Source organism: Podarcis gaigeae (genome assembly GCF_964106915.1).
Source record: "Podarcis gaigeae genome assembly, chromosome: 7".
NCBI lineage: Eukaryota > Metazoa > Chordata > Lepidosauria > Squamata > Lacertidae > Podarcis > Podarcis gaigeae.
Genome location: NC_139683.1, coordinates 35,749,348 through 35,770,489, shown reverse-complemented (window position 1 = coordinate 35,770,489; position 21,142 = coordinate 35,749,348). Strand labels below are relative to the sequence as shown.

The 21,142-nt window shown below is 41.8% G+C and overlaps 1 long non-coding RNA gene across 2 annotated transcripts in view; it reads right to left on the bottom strand.

Moving 5' to 3' along the window:
- LOC310848722 overlaps nucleotides 1-21,142 on the bottom strand; it is a 268,150-nt gene that overhangs the window by 117,387 nt on the left and 129,621 nt on the right. For both annotated transcript variants that reach the window (XR_014566541.1, XR_014566542.1), the window contains exon 3: nucleotides 20,637-20,709. This is a non-coding gene — a long non-coding RNA (uncharacterized lncRNA). The remainder of the gene's footprint in view (nucleotides 1-20,636; nucleotides 20,710-21,142) is intronic.

Below are 21,142 nucleotides of genomic sequence, written 5' to 3'. Positions count from 1 at the left end.
CCATATGGCCTACAGCTTTTTAACAGCACAGACGCTATCCCTAGATTGTTTAGTTCATTTCCAAGGCTACTTTAATTGCATTTTAGTATGCTGGATATCTAAGCGTGCCTAAGTTTAGCATATATTCACAGAAACTTGTAAGTTACTTTTACATATCTACCTTGCTACATATTACATTGAGGTTTAAACTGAGTAATGGTGGAGCAACGAGGTCTTTATTATATACATTGCAGCAACATGCCAAGATGCCATTACAAAAGAAGCAGATGCAATGCAGGCAAATGACGATTTTAAAATCCTGTACCATCTTGTTTACAAAATCATAGCTTGGAAAATCCCATTCTCTCTCTCTCTCTCTCTCTCTCTCTCTCTCTCTCTCACACACACACACACACACACACACACACACACACAGAGGGGGAGAGAGAGAGGCTGTTTTGTTGTAAACCTGATTTTAGTGAAACACATATTTTTATTAATCTTGCACTTACAATGGAATGGCAGCAGTGGATTCCCATTGCCTCTCTATATGAGCACTGGAAGAAATTGCCATATACAGTGAGTAATATAGAGAACTGTGTAGTTCTATGCCATAACACATTGCTGAGCATGGCAGAGCACCCAATCCCAGGGTTTGTTGGTTTTTTAGCTCTGAGATCAGTTGTTAGAGATCTTATTTACTAAGTGCAGCAATGCGGATCCTCTACCTCGCAAAGAGCAAGTGAACATAATTTTACCATGGAAATCAGTTTCAGATTTGGCAAATGTCATAATCTAATGCACAGATTGACTTCCCACAGAAGATCCTACAGGAGAGTCTTTGGGCTATCCATCCCCATGTAGTATTGCTTCCACTGGGCTATTTCCAGGGACAGGGAACAGGCAGTAGAAGGCACCATGGATGCTGGTTGCAGCGCTCATGCTAGTTCTAGAAGATGGTTCTAGAAGAGAGCACTTTTGCAGACCCGCTCAAACAGTCCCTGAGGATGTGGAGTGGGAGTAAGGTCTGCAAACTACCTGCTTCCCGTGCAATTTAAGATGCAACATTTTTCATCAGGTCATACACACTTGAAAGGCAAAGCTCAAACTTTCTTTGTACAATGAGGACACTTTGACAATGGCTACTAGTCACAATGGGATGGGGTGACGCTGTGGGTTAAACCACAGAGCCTAGGACTTGCCAGTCAGAAGGTCGCGGTTCAAACCCCCGCGTTGGGGTGAGCTCCCGTTGCTCGGTCCCTGCTCCTGCCAACCTAGCAGTTCAAAAGCACGTCAAAATGCAAGTAGATAAATAGGTACCGCTCCAGCGGGAAGGTAAACGGCGTTTCCGTGCGCTGCTCTGGTTCGCCAGAAGCGGCTTAGTCATGCTGGCCACATTACCTGGAAGCTGTACGCCGGCTCCCTCGGCCAACCCCAGAGTCGGTCACGACTGGACCTAATGGTCAGGGGTCCCTTTACCTTTACTAGTCACAATGGCTATGTTCTCCCACCATGGCCAGAGACATTATGCCTCTGAAGAGCAGTTGCTGGGAATCACAGGGAGTCGCAGTGCTGTTGGGCTCATGGCTAACTTGTAGGTCACTATGAGAACAGAAGGCTGGATTAGATGGACCACTGGCTGGATCCAGCAGGCTCTTCTCATGTTCTTATGCCCCCAAAGAGATTCCGCGTGGGCATTAGCCTTCCTAGATAATGAAGTCAGGAAAGAGATTGTTTCCTCTTTAGTAGTACGGATGTGTATACCTTTGTATACCTTAATATAGAAGGGCATCATCAGGGTCCAAAAGATACACACAATTATCTTATCAGATCCACCATCCAACCACCAAAAGGACCAGCAAAAGCAACAGGGAGGATTTAAAGGCTTCCAAATGCACTGTGGCACAAAGCTTCCAGAAGCTCGGGTCCACTTTGGTCAGATTCAAAAGAATTAGCTTATTTGGAGAGAGAAATTCTGAATGGCAAGCTCCTGAGATTGCTGACAGCTACATTGGCTTAATAGCACCGCTGCCTTCACCGACAAGTGAAATGGATATGCATTGTTTGTTTGCTCTGTGTGCACCAGGATTCGAGGAGAATTCCATTCATTAGTGCCCACTACAGGACACATCTTTAAAAATAATTAGGCGTAAGGATAATAGATGAGATATTACTTCAGCCGTTAATTCTTAACACTTTTCAGCGTCCCACAGAGATGTAAGATAATGCAAATAGACCAACGCACCAAGCCAGAATTCAACACTGAAAAGCAACGTCCTGTAAGTTCAAATAAGCCAACTAATTTCCAGTCAAACGAGGTAATTTCTAGGCAGATTCTTCTGATGTTTTTCTCTGTTTGTAATTTGCATAATTAAATAGCTTGGTGTTTCAAAGCAGCCACAGCAGTAAGGTCAGAGGGTTATATGTTAAATAGCAACAACCTGGGCTTTTAAAAAAAGAAGCAGAGAGCAGCTGATCTCCTGTCACATAATTTTCTCCTTCTCTCCTTATTTTCCCTTTGGGGTGAGGGATCACAGACATTGTACTTTGGCAGGGGGGCAGTAGGCCCTTTGTGCTTTTGCAAGCAGTACAGGATCACAGATGTCCTTGATTATTGAGAAATCTCTTTTAATGATTTCTTCTCTCCTCCCTCCCCAAACAGCAGGTCATCTTTTTGACACGAACATCTCTTTTTAAGACATACAACACTACGTTTCTAAAGAATATAAAGGTACAGAGAGAAGGAGGGAAAGCCACACATTCCATTTTTCAGGTTAAAATTAAAATTTAAGGATGAAAACTTCAGTGCTCTTAAAAATGATGTTGAACCAACTGGTTCATATAGATAAACAGATTTCATAGAGATGCCGTTCATCCTGTTTTTCCTCACATGAAGATCAAATATTATATACAACAAAAAGGGCATTGTGGGGACATTGGCTTGTTGTTCACTGTTTTCATCTCCTCCAACATTTCTCAGGTAAAAATAGAGACACCCTATTCCATCCCCCCCAACATTTCTCCAATGAAAAGAGGAACATCGAATGAGAAAGTAGGACTGTACAGGGTCAAATTAGAAATTGGAACGGCTTCTGTAAGGCCGAGACTTTCCCTGGAAAAACGGGACCCTGCAGGGGGCGGTCTGTGTTTCTGCTCAATGAATGGAGGGACACTGCTTTCCTGCACTTACAGAAGAGGCCCTTCCATGAAGTCTAAAGGGGTCCTTCTGTGAGTGAAACTCTTGTACCATTATCTTAGAAAAGAATTGGAGAGCCTTAGGCACAAGGCTAAATGTGGCCCTCCAGAACTCTCTATAAGGCCCTTGAGACTCTCCCCAGGCCACATCCCTTTCCCTAGGCCACCCACACCCCTCTCTCCAGGCCACACATCTCTCAGACTCTACTTCACACCCTTCTGAAACTGCCTTGGTCGCGCTGGTTGATGATCTCCGGCGGGCTAGGGACAAAGGTGAGAGCTGTTGTGAGAGCCTAGTTCTGCTGGATCTCTCAGCGGCCTTTGACACCATCGACCATAACATCCTTCTGGACCGTCTAGAGGGGCTGGGAGCTGGGGGCACTGTTATACAGTGGTTCCGCTCCTTCCTCCTGGGCCGTGTCCAGAAAGTGGTGTTGGGGGGTGAGTGTTCAGACCCCTGGGCTCTCACTTGTGGGGTGCCTCAGGGTTCTGTCCTCTCCCCCATGCTTTTTAATATCTATATGAAGCCGCTGGGAGAGATCATCAGGGGGTTTGGACTGGGTGTTCATCAGTATGCAGATGACACCCAGCTCTACCTCTCCTTTAAATCAGAACCAGTGAAGGCGGTGAAGGTCCTGTGTGAGTGCCTGGAAGCGGTTGGAGGTTGGATGGCGGCTAACAGATTGAGGTTGAATCCTGACAAGACAGAAGTACTGTTTTTGGGGGACAGGAGGTGGGCAGGTGTGGAGGATTCCCTGGTCCTGAATGGGGTAACTGTGCCCCTGAAGGACCAGGGGCGCAGCCTGGGAGTCATTTTGGACTCACAGCTGTCCATGGAGGCGCAGGTTAACTCTGTGTCCAGGGCAGCTGTCTACCAGCTCCACCTGGTACGCAGGCTGAGACCCTACCTCCCCGCGGACTGTCTCGCCAGAGTGGTGCATGCTCTAGTTATCTCACGCTTGGACTCCTGCAATGCGCTCTACGTGGGGCTACCTTTGAAGGTGACCCGGAAACTGCAATTAATCCAGAATGCGGCAGCTAGTCTGGTGACTGGGAGTGGCCGCCGGGACCACATAACACCGGTTCTGAGAGATCTGCATTGGCTCCCAGCACGTTTCCGAGCACGATTCAAAGTGTTGGTGCTGACCTTTAAAGCCCTAAACGGCCTCGGTCCTGTATACCTGAAGGAGCGTCTCCACCCCCATTGTTCAGCCCGGACACTGAGATCCAGCGCCGAGGGCCTTCTGGCAGTTCCCTCATTGCGAGAAGTGAGGCTACAGGGAACCAGACAGAGGGCCTTCTCGGTAGTGGCACCCGCCCTGTGGAACGCCCTCCCATCAGATGTCAAAGAGATAAAGAATTACCTGACATTCAGAAGACATCTTAAGGCAGCCCTGTTCAGGGAAGTTTTTAATATGTAATGCTGTACTGTTTTTAACACTGATTGGGAGCCGCCCAGAGTGGCTGGGGAAACTCAGCCAGATGGGCGGGGTATAAATAATAAATTATTATTATTATTATTATTATTATTATTATTATTATTATTATTCTTGATTGTTTCTTCCTGGTTAGAATGTGTCCTTCCAGCCAAGTCTCATGCTTGCCTGGATGGAGGACAGAGAGGGTTCTGTGAGTGTGTAGAAAGTAGCCTACAGTACAAAGGTAAAATTTACATTTGTTGCTCTGGCAGCTTTTGTCTCTGGCCGCTCCTACCATGTGCAGCAAGAAACTTGGTCCTTTTAAAAGTGGTTGCCCAAAAAGAAATCTCTGGGAAATGTTCCACATCCATGACTTATACAAAAATTGGTTATAACTCCTTATTTTGATTTTTATGTTTATTTATCACATTTTCAGTGAAAATGGAAGTAGTGAGAATAACTCAGTTATTTTGCCCCAACTATAACATTAACTCAAACTACTTTTTGCTCCATGGAATGAAGTTTACTTTGGCTCTGTTCTGACCAAAATAGGGGTGGGGAACCCTAAAATTTATTTCAGAAATTGAAATACAGTTTGCTTAAATTTCCTGTTCACCTCTCCCCCAACCTTTTATAGCTTACTGGTGAGCACAGCTGCATGTGGACATAGATTTTAAAAATGCATGTGATGTTTTAATCAAAGTTATATGAGGGTTGGTAACCTGCATGAAAACTAAGGGGAAAGATGTAAACAGAAAACAGCAAACTGTGCAAATCATAATTATGTACTCTCATAATCCAGAAAGAAATTCAGATATGGAGATAATTCCATAAAAGCATTGGAACCCTTGATCAAAAAGGGTTGGGTAGGGAGTTTCTGCATTCTGCATTCCCAGGATGCACTTGGTTTCTGTCCTGCTAGGGCCTTGTCAAATTATTTTGCAATAAGGATTAGCAATATTCAGACATGCTGATGCATCTCCTTTCATGTGCTTTCAGTTTTAGGCTTTAGTCAAGTCAGCTTGCTTCTAATGCAGTTTGGATTCATGGATACTTTGGGGTGGAAAGAATGGCGCTAATAATGCTAAGTGAAGTTTACCCACTACACACATACACGGAAGGAAGGAAGGAAGGAAGGAAGGAAGGAAGGAAGGAAGGAAGGAAGGAAGGAAACACACTTCTGTGTCCCCATTGCCTAGGCCAGGGGTGAGCCTCCAAGTCTCCCTATTTTCCAGGGATAGTCCCGGATTTACAGAAACCGTCCCAGTTTCTGATTTGATCCCAGAATGTCCCACTTTTCCTCAGGACATCCCTATTTTCATTGGAGAAATGTTGGAAGGTATGGGTGAGCAGACTTCAGGCTTTAAGCCTTTTTCTAGAATACTAAGAACCACTAACCAGCACCTTTAGAATTAAAGAAGCCGGAGTCCAGAACTTGCTTTTGAGTAACTAAACTGAATTTGTTCCAAGTACGAGAACTGGCCTTCCTCCTCCCCCATCCTTCTTCATTTCAGCAGTTTAATTTTTGAGGGCATTTTGTTTTCGCCACTGCTAAACAATTGGGAGTCAGAAAGCCTTCTTGTTGTGCTTCACATCATCTACAGATCAACCAGTAGATTCTGATCTCCCTTATGCTCACCTGTGGCCTAGGGAACAGGTCAATCTCACTCTCTTCTGGTGACAGCATCATATGTTGTCTTGACCACACATGGGCACTTGCCCATTTTCTGGTGCCATGATACAAGACAGCTCTAAAAGGTAGGAATGTATCACTTTAACTGCAAACAGTTATGGGATCAATATTTGTTTGTGTGTGTGTGTTTTTTTAAAAGAGAGATGCACTAGAGGTTTTCTTTAGAATGGCATGTTAGGGGATTAATTGCTTTTCCATCTTTCCTCTAGTAACAGCACAAGTAGTGGGGCAGACCCACAGAGCTGCCCTCCTGACCCCTGCATAGTTGCTGATTCCAGTGCTAGGACTAGAAGGCATCAAAGCCAGGGCAATATGGGTGTACCGGAGAGTGTTGGATTGGTCTTGCTAGTGCACCCATACGATCCCAACCTCACTGCCACCTGGCACCAGCTGCATCCAGATAAGCAGAAGCTTATCTTTGTGGGGAGAGTGGCTCTGTGATTTCACCACACCACATGCACCACAACTGTTCTCATTCATTTGCTGTGGTGAGAATGAACCGTAAAGGGGAATTGGAAAACCACTAATGCAAACTGCTTAAAAATGTGGCTAGGATCTTTCTAAACCAGGCACCCCCAAACTTGGCCCTCCAACTGTTTTGGCACTACAAAGCCCATCACCCCTAGCCAACAGGACCAGTGATCAGGGACCATGGGAATTGTAGTCCCAAAACAGCTGGAGGGCCAAGTTTGGGGATGCCTATTCTAAACAAAGAACAGCTGAGGGCAGGAGATTTGAATCAGGATTGCAGTGCCTGGGAAGGAAATAAGGGCAAATTCAGTGGTTCTCAAACCATTTTGAGCCACTGTCCCTTTGGTTCCATAAACTCATCCCTGGTGCTTCCTATCCTGCAAAAAGCATTTTTCAGAATAGTGGTCTGCATAACTCACCAAGGAAGATGATAGCACAATAAAATTCAAGGCAGTAACAATTAATTGCACATTTATTCAAAATCCAATTAAATCTCTTTAGTTTAATTAATTCAACAAAACTGATGAACTTGATTCACTGAAATCAGCTTTTCAATGTCTGATAGTCATTTATACCTCCTGCCCGGACCTGCTGTCCCCTCACCCTGCCCTTGGTATTCCCACCCCCAGGGGGCTGCACCACCCACTGTGGGAACCACTGGATTAACTTATTCCACTCACCATTTCCTAACCGAAACCCACCAACGCTTAATATGGAGTGGTGATCTGTCTGACTTTAGTTAGTCCTCTGTTTGAAGCACTGCCAATTCTCCATTTGGCCACTTATACATTAGCCCCAAACAGGAATTGCATCACCAGAAAGGACAAAAAGAGGAAGACACAGGTTTCCATAAAACTAGCATATGCTAATGTATAGGTATTGATGCAAATTTAGAAATAATTATTCTGATGTAAATAGGAATGCAGTATATCTCACCATCATGCAACATAGTGGCCTGCTCAGTCTATTGTTGATGGGAAGCTTCAAGGCACCTGCTCTCCCATAAATTCCAAAAACAAACATTTTATTCCATACACTGAAGGAAAAAGAAAATCATAAATACAAGAAAGCCAACTAGCAATATATTTTTCATAGTTAACAATTTAAATGAGATTAGGACACAATTAAACCCCTTTCTCTGTAAATGCGGCTGATGAATATGTATAGCTTGGAACTGATTTTTCTAATATTTGTAGGTTCATATTTTTAAATAATCATAGAAATGGGATCTTTCAGATGATCAAGTAAGTCTCCGAGTTCATTTCTATCAAGCCTACATCTCCCAGAAGAATATGCTTTCCCAACATTGCCCCATTCCCTTGATCCAGCCCTACCTCAAGTGCTTTAGGTAAGTCTCCTTTCAGTTCTCTTAATGCTTCACCCTCTCCTTTAAATTCTGAGCCATTTCCCAGAATCCCACCAATTCTATTCAGCCTGTGGATTTCCCCAACTGACTTCCCCGCAAATACAGGATTAGGCTTTCTCCCCAATTTCTAAATAAACACATGTTTATATGAGATATCAATCCACATTCCGATCTGTATACTGGAGTGAATTTAGAGATGAAAAAGCGAGAGAGAGAGAGAGAGAGGGAGACAGAGGGAGAGAGATGCAGAAAGGAGGGGGGAGTAGAAGGGGGGAGAAGAAGAGGCAAAGATGATTTGATCATAGGACTGTCACTTTAGAAAGGTTGTCATGGTATTCCTGGAAAGCACAAAGATGCATGTATCTACATGAGCTAAAGGGACTTAATGCAATGAATACTGTGACCTATGCCCATGCATAAAATATAAATGTCAAATTCTGGACGCAATCCTGCATGCAGAGGTTTGTTTGGAAAAAGCAACAATTTCGGTAGTTTGGCAAATTCCCTTAATCTGCTATGTTATTTACTTTTACTAGGAAGAAATATATATATATAGTATTTATATAGTATTTATAGTATTTATAGGAACTCAAACATTGAGATCCCGCTCTGTTCCAGTAACAAGAAGCCGAAAGCACCAGCCTGAAGATGACGAGTGAGACCTCGTCGAAACGTCGCCTAGACACCCCAACTTTTACACGGGAAGACACCCGAGGACACCAAAACCTGCATTCCTGTACCCGTGAAAATCTACGAAAGCAAATATATATATATATATATATATACACACACACACACACAAAGTGACACATTTTCCATTCATGGTGCCGTCCTCTGAAGCAATGGCATGTCAAATAAAGTGAACCCCTTCATTCACTACTGGGGGAGAAGGTGTAGGTAAGATGGCTGTTTTGCAGACAACAAATAGGACCCATTTTCTCCTTGCTATACATGGGCCTCGCACTACCGAGAGGTTCTGCTCTGAAGGCTGAACGAACATGGAAGCAGATTATGGGTTACAGGGACATTTTGATGTAAACATCCTCTTCTCTCTCTCTCTCTCTCTCTCTCTCTCTCTCTCTCTCTCACACACACACACACACACACACACACCATACTATTAGTGGAGATCAAGGTGATCTGCCATGCTCAGAACTCCAGGAATGTGAAGAAAAGCAGAAAGATTTTCTTTTGCCATTTAGATTTTTCAGGAGAACGGACACGTAGTTCAATAAGGCAAAATGATCCAATGACAGCACATTATGCTGTGTGCAAACATGACATATTTAATTAATATCACACTCTCCTTTTATAAGTCACCTAAGATTTGAGATTGGATAATTACCTTTGTACAATGTACAGCTGCTAAATTTCTCAGGTAAATGGTACCCTATGCACATCACAAACAACTGCATTTATACTAGAACATTTGTAAATGTCAGGCACAGAAGAGATTTTTTTAAAAAAACAAGTGTGTGTACACATCAAGTTGTTTGTTATTTTGTGGGATTTTTTTTTAAGAACGCATTTTGAATTCTTACTGATAAAGCAAGGCCTCGGTGCCTCACACCTATGCAGTAATCAAACACGATTAAAGGCAGAACAAACAACCAAAACCCAGCATTAAATAGATCACGGATTTGCTTGTGGGTCTGTAACAGATGCTTTGTTTATCCAGTTGCAAGTCTGTCAAAAAGAATCATTCCTGTGATGCTGCTTATCACGCTTTTAATTCTGCTCAGGCATAATGGTTTGCCTTGAAAAAGCAATTTTTTTGGCCCCATTCTATCTCACTGCCCAGCATTTCAAAGCAGCAGAATGCGCGCATGTGTCTCTCTCTCTCTCTCTCTCTCTCTCTCTCTCTCTCTCTGTATGTGTGTTTAAATGCCCTTTTAATCAGATTACCCTTGGCGAATGTCCCAAACTCAGGCTGAAGTGCAGTGCTTGTGGTTTCTCAGCAGCTTACACTAAGCCTGCACCATGGAAATAATCTACTTTTAAAACCCAGGAAACAAATCAACTGCACTAAGGACATAAGTCACTGTCATTAGGGAATGATTAGGCTAAACATTTTTATACACTCTGTAGCCCAGTTCCATGTAGCGCATGATCTGGGTACAGATAGAAGAAAAAGACACCGGTCAGTGGATTTTCATTGACTTGTTTGACTGTTTCATACCGAAGAAGAACTTTGATCTTTGCACAAATTCATTCTGGTTTCCCTATGAATTTGAGCATAATACACACAAACACACCAGGCTTTATTTTAATATACTTTTTTCAAAAAACAAACCAGACTTTAAGCCTCTTGTCTTGCCCTTAAGGTATGGGAGCTTATGGAGAGGACGCAGCCTTTTTAAAGCACCAAGTATATTTCAGGCTAATAATAATAATAATAAGAGTTATTACTATCAACATCAACATTCTAGTTTTGTTTGGCTAGGCATTAACCTACCACAAAAGCCCTGTCAATGAATATTCACTAGTTGTTTTATTCAAACCCTTACTTTCTTTAGTTCATTATTTAGGAAATGTTCTGTTTCACCTATTTTCCATTATATTTCAGCTTCTGTTATGTCAATTCCTTCCTGACCCCAGTAATGAAAATATTTATGTAGAAATTCTTTTCTCCCATTTCCCTTAATTTTTCTGAAGGCAATGAAAGGGGGGAAAGAAATGTTTGATGTGACTGTCTAATCAAATGATGTGGCATGTGAGGCAAGCTTGCTAATTTGGAGCCCACACATCCCAAGGAAGAAACAATCGAGATGGCAAGGGGTAATGAATGACGAGGAGCCTTATTTTCCTCCACACGACTGACTGCAGATCTGACGCAGATGAGATGTTCAACTGGGTCAGGGAACCAGCCTGGTTGGTCTACTATTGAGCTTCGGTTTGGACATTCTGCAGAGGGGATCATTTCTAATTTATGAAACGTGTCGTTAATCCTCTGTTTGTCAGAACCTTCTTGACAAGAATGCAACCTGACAGTTGAAATATTAATATTTATTAAATACCCTTTTCTTTTGGACACTGCAGGAGAATTGCGTATCAGTGGCAAACATCATCTAAGCCCTTCCCAGCCAATGAAGGAAGGAAGGAAGGAAGGATCACAAGGCCAGTCAACTCAGTGGAAAAAAGTACAAGGGAAGGAGCAATCAATTACTTAGCGTAATCCTTGAGAAAGGCTTCGTACTATGTGTGTATAAAATACTCCTCTTTCAAAGCATATGTTTTTGCACTCTTTCTATCCCTCCCACTCCTCCCCCCCCGTCTTCTTTCCAAGCTCATAAATAATGCATAGGCTGATAAATATGCAATTTCAAAAAGTGCAGACACCGCAGCACATAAAAAAAAAAGGTTTGTGCTTTTCACACACAAGACCTGAACTGCACTTAACAGATGACACATTTTCCAGAATTCAAAAAAAAAACCCTGCCCTTTAATATCTATCTATCTATCTATCTATCTATCTATCTATCTATCTATCTATCTATCTATCTATACACACATGCCAGTGCTATGGTCTTTTGAGTGTTACTGGCCTAGTTTCTTGTCTGAAATATTGTGAATTACATGTGTTATAATGTAATGCAAAAACAATTATTTTTCTTTCCCTTAAGAAAAATCACATTTCAATCTAATCTAGATTATCAATTTATTGCAAAAAAATTTTTACAAATTTGCATTTGACTGCAAGTATCCTATGTACTGTACACCATTCTGTAGATAAAGAACCACAAAGGCCTCCTTTTACTAGGCTCTCTCTTGCTTTCTTGCTCTCTCTCCCTCTCTCTCTCTCCCACTCACCCACCCACCCACACCCACCGCTTTAATAATAACCATAATTAAATCACCCTTGGAAATTATTTCAGGAAGTGCTTTAACAGTATATGGTTTTGCTTGCTGCTCTCAAGCAGGTAAAAGCCACCCAAATACCATATATATATATATATATATATATATAGTTAGTTCCATTTTGTAGACTAATTGCTTGAATACAACACTGAAACAAAATGGTGGATTCTCTTTTCCACCCTAACTCAGCTCAGTGCTGACACAACAGAGGAGAGCAACGTGGAAGCATGAAAATGGCGCTCTAAGAACACTGGACATAAAATCAGCATAACACAAAAAGGCAATTTTTTTTTAAAAAAAAATACATGCATACAAGTGCACTGAACAATAAGAATTCACTGCACAGGTTTCGTGTTGATTTTGCTACTTCAGTTTTGCAACAGTTCAAACATAAAAACGGTTTCCTTCTGTGAAGGGTGACCTTTTGGATGAATACTTAAATTGAAAACACCCTGGGTAAGAAATAGACCACAGCATTTAATTTGGACTGGCTAGTTGGATGCCTATATATGTACTGTACAATAATTTCAAATTTAATTAAATCACACTGCTGACGCCAGTGATCTCGACACTGTAAGGATGATTAATTGCATGCTTAAATGAAATATAAAGCTGCCTTTAAAAAGTAACATCAGTGCAGAACCCCGAGAAAGGCAGTCTCTGATAGATTTACGAACAAGTGCCTGGTTGTGTCTCCTGTCACTGTTAGGAAATAGGCCCTGCATAGGAATAGAAGAGCTGCGCCAAAAAGATAGGCTTTGATGTGGGATCCTTCCTGCAAGGCGATTTTGAGCGAGCAGCCCTCCCCACACCTTCCCAGACATACATCTCCTGATATGACTTCCTATCTTGCCGGAGAGTTTTCACAATTTGCATTGTCATCGTACGGAATGGCCCACACTCGGTATACAAACAAGATCTGACACACTGTAATACTGGGACTCTCCTGTCACAGCAAAGCAGCTGGACTGTTATATATACCACTTTGCTTCCATTGTATTTCAATTCAGAGCAGCAGCAGCACAAAGGGCCTGACAGGGCTAACCACGGATTGCCACCTTGATTTGTCCAGTCTAGCCGATATGCAGAGGGGAGGGAATTAGATTCTCCTGCTTATGAAGACAGCAGAGAAACAAATAAGCTTACGTACGACGTTTCCAAAATTATGCTATCTGAGAATCGTGAAGCAGCTCTGTGGGCGCTACGTGGCTCGACAAGGGGAAGAAAGGCTCTGCGAACCTATTCCAAAACACAACTCTATAGCAATATAGATTAACTAACTCTGCGGGACAGAAGGAAGAACCATCTGTACCAGGCTTAGCACTGATTCTTGGTGAATATAACGGTGCATTTGATGACAGCTTCCCACCCTACATGCAGTGCTTTTTTTCTAAAAAAAGAAATCTTGAGGGGTACTCTCATTTTCCTACTCATATTGAAATATTGCCCCTCAATGAGGCCAAATTTAGATTCACAAGATGTTTACGGGTATGTGCACCCCCAGAAAAAAGCACCACCTACATGTAAATTATTTGGGGCACAGACCCTAGCCACAATCCAGAGAACATTTGGAGCAGCTCAAGGTTTCAAATGTGTTATTCAAAGCACTGATGCTGAGCATTTAGGGTGCAAGCTTGTTCTCATGCATGTCGATGTATATTAGGGTTGCCGGGCACAAAAAGGTGTTAAGCTTTTTTTTTTGGGGGGGGTGAATTTCCATGCAGAGATTGTATTTACTGCATTGCAGTCCATGCCTCCTACTGTGCAATGCACATGATGGGCTAGTTATGGTTTTGTACACAAAAGCTCACCGTGAACAAGCTGATGCAAGCGGGTGTCCTCTGGCCAAGTGCACGGTTGGCCCTATCAGCTGCGGCAGACCTGACAACCTTTTTTGAGGTTCCCTCTCCCATGCTTCTTCCAGGCTTTCAAAGCGGGAAATGCTAAACATACGTTTAGTGGTGCATGCGCAATGTAGGAGCGCTGTCTGTGCACCGCCCAAGATCTCAATGCAAGGATTTGTTTATTTTTACTACACAGTACTTCTGTGTGAACGTGCATGGAAATGATCCCGAGGACCAATCCACGTACAGAATCCCATATCTGTTCTCAGGATGCCTCTGCCAGATTGGGGCAGTGGGGTTTTCGCAAGATGCATATGCAGACAAACCACTATGCTAAGTGCATCTACAAAAGGACCCACATGTGCACCAGCATGAAAATGGTATTCATAGCACATTTAAAACGTTTACCCACAAATTATTATTTTTTAAATGTAAAATACAACTGTTAATCTACAATACTTCCAAGGAATTAAAAAAACAAAATAAAGGAAAACATAAAAGTTCGATCAAGTGCTGCAAAGAACTTTGTGTGTGTGTGTGTGTGTGTGTGTGTGTGTGAGAGAGAGAGAGAGAGAGAGAGAGAGAGAGAGAGAGAGAATGGGATTTTCCAAGCTATGATTTTGTAAACAAGATGGTTTTTGATGGTACAGGATTTTAAAATCGTCATTTGCCTGCATTGCATCTGCTTCTTTTGTAATGGCATCTGATGTCTACCCTCATGCAATTTTGTGACACCTGAAAGAAAATTTTGGGAATTATTCCATGACCATTCACACTAGTCAAGGCCACTGGAAAAAAATAGGATTACACCAGAGTAGGCAATTATTGAACTGCCACAATTTGAGCGCCTGAAATCTGACTTCTGCTGCTTATCAGCTGAAGCAAATTCTTAGAATAAATAAGCAGTATACAAAAACAAGGAAAAACAATTATTTTTTGAAAGGCTATTCTATAAATATTTGTTCAGCTTATTTTTGTTTTGCTGGTTTTTTAAAAAAATAAACAGTCCAGTTTATTAAGTCCAGGCTTTATTTAAGTATATTAAATAAATAAAAATAAAAAACCCTAACATATAGCTTTCCCCTAGAATGTACAAAAGCCTTGTCTCTAAAGAAAACACTTTCAGAAATGCCACCTTTATTCATCTCTTTATTTATGAGGTCAGGCTTTATCAGAAGATGCACTGTTACACATTACAATAATCTGTTCGTTTCTGAGCATGCAGTATTTTAAACAGGCATGGAAGGCTAAGCGTATGTAATGTTTGTCAGGTCCCAGCATTGAATTGTAAATCGAGTGATCTCGCAGTTGTATGTGTGTTTGGTTCCTCCATTTCCTAGTTCTATCAATAGCGGTTAAACATATACCAAAATGCAACATGCTGCTCTTATGTGTCTGAACCATACGTGATGAGCTACAGCAGGAAAAAAATACAAAATAAAAGCTTACCCATATATGGTAATGCTAACATGTATCCATCCATTCATGGTACAGGTTTCAGCCCAAACGATATCCCTTCAGTGTCATCTATCTATCTATCTATCTATCTATCTATCTATCTATCTATCTATCTATCATGATCATGCAAAAAAGAAGAAAAAAAGAAGACCCACATTATCTATATAGCAAAATTGTTTAGGGAAACCTAAAAGCACAAAAAGAACCATTTATTGTCCAAGGAGAAAATTGTACAGATTTGTCTTTCCACAGAATTCTAGGCAGCCAACCATAATAGCTCTTTGACAGTTCACCTGACTGCAGCGGGAATGGGTGTATGTGTGTGTGTGTGTGATGCTTATGGTGGGTGACAGAAAGGGGCCATTTGAAGTGCCATTATGCAGTTTACATAAGATGATTTCAGCAGATTTCATCTTTATCCAGTTATACTATCTACATTTGGGAGGATTTATCTAATTGTGCACGGCTCATTAAAAAATAAAATAAAAGTTGCGTTCTTTTCAGAAGATGGTCGCATTCTGTGTTTAAAGAAGGGATTTTCTCCTTGACTTTGGCATCCTGTTTCCCAATAAGAGCCAGACAAACAGGGTTGCCCATGATGGTCCTTATTTGAAAAGGATGGAGTGTTTGTTTTACAGACGCAGCTATAACTGTGTCTATTTACATAATGGTTGGGACAAGCACATTTTAGCTTCTTGTGAAAAAAAGAAGAATGTACTGAAACATGCTTTCGATTTAAATCAGTTTTAACCTCGAATAGGATGAAGAGGTTCTATTTAAATTCCACAACAGAAGCTCAGGCCCTGACCAGTCCTGTTCGTCTAATTGTTTCAGGTGAAGCCTGTGGGACTCCAGATAAAAGTAATAACTTCTCAAATCCTTTAGGGTTTGCAAGGCCAAATTATTAATCCTTTAATAGTCTAAATGACTTCAGAATAACTTTGGAGACACCCATCCCTGACAGCATTGGCACAATATGATTATGGAAACAGTTAATCTTAGAAGGCTGATAGGCTACATCTGTTAGTATTGTTTCCAAAAAATTTTTTGGGGGGGTAAAAATTGCAATAAAACATGAGTGAGTGGTGGTGTTTGGAAGGGGGAAAGTTTTGTACTCCAAATAATCTACAAAGCACAATGGTTTGGGAGTTTTGTACAGCCTTATCCTATAACTACGGATGGAGCATATATTTTATGTACAAGGTATCTATATATTCATATCTTGCCCCAGTCTCTATTGTTAATGTGTTTGCCAGAGTGTAGAAAGCAGGATAGGAAAAGCTAGGCATGAGGTGCATAGAGATGAACAGAAATCACTTCACATTACAGATAAGTATGACAAGCTCTATTTTTATATATATATACCAAGATAAAGTTTCATAAAACAGAATGGCATGATATCTGAGTAGGTTTGAATCTCTTCCCAGTGATGACATGAAAATAGATGCTTATTAATCCAGTGTTTTGTAAATAATTATCCACAGCTTTATGGAAACCATCACATAAATCTGGTTTTTTTCTTCTTTTTTCTTGAGCGTATTTCTATTTGAAAGAGAGTTTTCCTATTACATGATTTAGGTGGATCGAGGATTCAAAACATACTAATGTGCAAATGATGCAAGACTGCAAGCTTTAAAGATGCTGTGCAGTCTTTTCAAAATAACATCTTGGACAAGATAAAACAGAGCGGCTGCATTCCATGGGTAGTATGTTATAATGGTCTAGTTCCCACCAACAGATAAATAGTTAATATATGTATTCAATATTTAACATGTTATTTAAAGCAAATCTTTCACCATTTCTGTACCTGAGAACTATTTTTGTATAAACATTTCTTGCAGAATGCATAGTATAGGTGAGATGCATTTGGCTCCCCAACCACACCAATTACAGGATTGAAAACAAACACATTAAATTATATTTGCAAAAAGTCTTGCCCCAGGGAGAAGTATATTCATCAAACCCACTTATTTGCCTTTAACCAATATAATTTTATTTATAAATGTGTTGAAAAATTACTCTTGGATCTATTAGTGCTGCAGTCCTAGGCAAGTCTACACAGAAGTAAGTCCCATTACATTCAATGGGGCTTCTTCGGTAAGTGTGTACAGAAGAGGGTCATGGGGTATGTAGCAAATAGCATTCCAAGAGGGTCCCTGTTAAAATATCATAGTCCCTGAAACACTGATTGAGAGCACAGCATCCTCTACTCCCACAATATCTATGTCTTTGAAGGAGAAGAAAGAATACTAAGCTCTACTGCAGTGTTTCCCAACCTTGTGCCTCCAGATGTTTTTGGCCTACAACTCCCATCATCCCTGACCACTGGTCTTGCTAGCTAGGGATGATGGGAGTTGTAGGCCAAAAACATCTGGAGGCACAAGGTTGGGAAACACTGCTCTACTGTACAGTGGTACCTTGGGTTAAGTACTTAATTTGTTCTGGAGGTCTGTTCTTAACCTGAAACTGTTCTTAACGGGAAGCACCACTTTAGCTAATAGGGCCTCCCGCTGCTGCCGCACCGCTGGAGCACGATTCTGTTCTCATCCTGAAGCAAAGTTCTTAACCCGAGGTACTATTTCTGGGTTAGCAGAGTCTGTAACCTGAAGCGTATGTAACCCGAGGTACCATGGTACTTAAAAGCACTTGAGGCTGCCCTATATGGAGCTAGCATTAGAATTCCTGCTCCATGATTGCAGTCATGAGATTTTTGTCTATCACATGATGGTGCATGTTTTGACTCCACAGAGTGGGAAGTGACGAAGACAGGATGTTTATGTAAATGTGTTCCGTGAAGTGGGAGTATTGTTCTTTGTTCTTTTTCTCTTTGCTGTCTGATGCTAGAGAGAGAGGGAGACATGTTGCAGTGCTCCATGTATGTTTATATGTAAATAAAGTAGATTAGCCAAAATGCTGAGTTGCTGAAATCTGTTACGCAACTGCGCAAACTCTGCGGATCCCTTAAGTGTGCCGGTGTCAGTTGGCATCGGTAGCTGTGATGTTCGGGCTGAAGAAAGCTTATAAAGCTCCCGAATGATTGACCAGGAGGGAGAGAACATGCCAGTCGAGCAGGTGTCTCTACCAGGGTCCTACTCGAGTGTAGGCTGAACTCCTGATAGCTAGACCTTACATCAGGGGCGTAGCTAGCTGCTCCGGCACCCAGAGTGGTGGGGACAGGGCGAGTTGCCCACGGGGGTGGGCCGATCTGCGCATGCGGGCACCGCGGCAATCCGCCAAGGGAGGCAGCATGGTGATCTGCTCAGGGGGACAGTGCAGCAAGCTGCCCACAGAGTCAGCCTGGTGGACGCAAGCCCCACACTGCCATTTTGGGCAGTGCGGGGCCCCGAGCCACCACATCACTCCCAGGAGAGATGCGTGGCTCGGGTGTGCTGCAGGCCAGGCCCCACGGTAAGTGCCTCCCCCTGTGGAGTGCCATTTTGTCACTCCCTCAGGGATGACACCCGGGGCAGACTGCACCCCCCCACACCCCTTTCTATGCCCCTGCCATTCATCAAGTATTGTCTATACTGGCTAACAGAGCCTCTTTCCAATAGGGTTGTCTCCTAGATCTACCTCAAGATGGCAGGGATGGAACCTGGGACATTCTGATGCAAAACAATGACTCTGTCACTGAGCTACATTCCTTTCCCAAAACTCCTCTTCCCTTCAAAGACCCTTCTTCCTTCCTTACTGATCTAAAGACTGCGGCATTGATGTTTATTTATTTTGCTAGTGCCTTTGCCACACAAATGCCTATCCGTTTCAAAGTTATTAAATTGAAACCATTTTAATCTCCCTTTTCTTCAGCATCCCTTCATATTTTCATGTGTATATTCAAATTCAATAAACACAGCAGATAAGTATTTAGTTAAACATGGGCATTTACTAGGAGAAGATAAGTCTGTTGCTGGCTAGCTTTTGAAATTCCCAAGCACTTTAGCACTGGCTGTGATCCAGAGGTTTATACATGTACTATTGAAATATGTGTGCATCAAAAGTTATTCTGTGAATTTCCTGTTCAATAACTCCCACTAAAACCCCAAACTGTTATCCAAAAATACTGCACATAAAATAAGTTCTTTTCTTTGCAGTGGAGCTCCCACTGCATCTCCAAATTGCATCTGAAACATGGAGGAGGGATTTTTAATAAGCTGTTTGTGGGGGCCATAGTGAGTTATGATCCTCAGATGAAGGGCAATATAGAAACTTAATAAATAACAAATAATAATAGTAATAATTTGTCACCAATGAATTGATTGGAGATCGTATTATCAAGATCATCCCCAGCATGAAGGGGCATGATGCTGTTTGCTTCAGAAGCAAATTCAAGAGCAGCAATTATTTTTCAGCTGCTAACAGCATTTTTTAAAAAAATGTTTTGCTTCTGGTACAACAATACTGTATATCCATACTTATCTCTTCCTCCATCCCTCAAACACATGTACTCTTTCTCACTTATCTGGACCTAAACTTTCCTTTGTCTGAGGTTGACTGGCTGGAATCTTACCTTTGCTTGACTTGACCCTTGCTTCCTGGATTTTGAATTGGTATTAGTGGTATGTGGCCAAGTGTGGCTGGTTGCTGTGCCTACCAGGTACACACACACACACACACACACACACACACACACACACCTGACTTGGGCTAGAATCCTGTCCCCTAGGTGGGGCCACTGTCTTTGACAGAACAGGCTAAAAATATTGCGATTTTACAGACAAAAAGTACATCTGAAAGACTGGGGCTTGGAATTCTAGACAAAGGGCTTTGTGCATGAACGCAGCTAATAGAGGACATCCCTTTACAAAGCCAGAAAGATATCTTTGCAGCCTCTACTCTGCAAATCACTAGGAGAATCTGCAGCAGTCATTTTGAAAAGGACAAATTCATCCCTCATGTCTCTGCAAGAACAGCACAAAATACAGCCCAGGAAAAGCAGTCTACTAACTTTTAAATTAGTCTGCAGCAAACAGATTTACCCTTTTAGAAAATAGGCAGCTGATGCAGAAAGAGATTTGTTCAGCTCACCCCACAGTGAGTGGAAAATAGAGTGTCAGCAAAACAAACTGGGTGCCATACCCAGATCGTGCAAGATCTCTACAATTCTGTGATACTATGTGACCACACCAGTAGAGAGCCAATCTTAAATAAGTTCAAAGTAATGTAAAAGGGTGGTGGAGGAATTATCATGGCTGTTGCACCCAATTTTAAGCTCTCTAAACCTGTTTCTAACACCTCCCCCCAAACTTCTCTCCCTTTTTGCCCCCTGTCCCTTAAAATTAGAAAACAAAAGTCTGCAAATAAAAACTTCCATCCTAAACCTAAATTCAACAAATAGTGACGCATTGTTTACATACCATATCCTTGAAAACGCTCAGCACATTCTGGTGATTTTCCAGGAAAATGGTTCTGTGCCTATTCTCCTTTTATCTGTAGAGAAATAGATAAACAGAAACAGGTAAATCTAGGAAATATGTATACCTTATAAAAAGAAATAAAAATTCATTGGCTTGGATACTAAGATTTTTTAAAAGTTCATGGAAAGAATATCAACCATCTCCTTTTCCCTCCTGCTGTCATTTTCAACTCCCTAAAAAAGTCCATTCAGCCCTCTGTGTAGTCTGAGGGGGTGCAGTTTTCTAATAATTAACCTAGTTTCGTTTCCAATCCCATATGTTGGAATTTTAAACTCTATTCCAGATCTGCAACACTCGTTTTGTTTTCCATATTTTGTGACTTACCTGCTCCGCGCTCATCTCACACATTTTATTAAACAAATGCACAAGATGGTGTATGCTTTTCATAAACCATTTTGAGGGTGGGTGCTTTTTGTTTGTTTGTTTTTTTACAGTAGTGGTATATA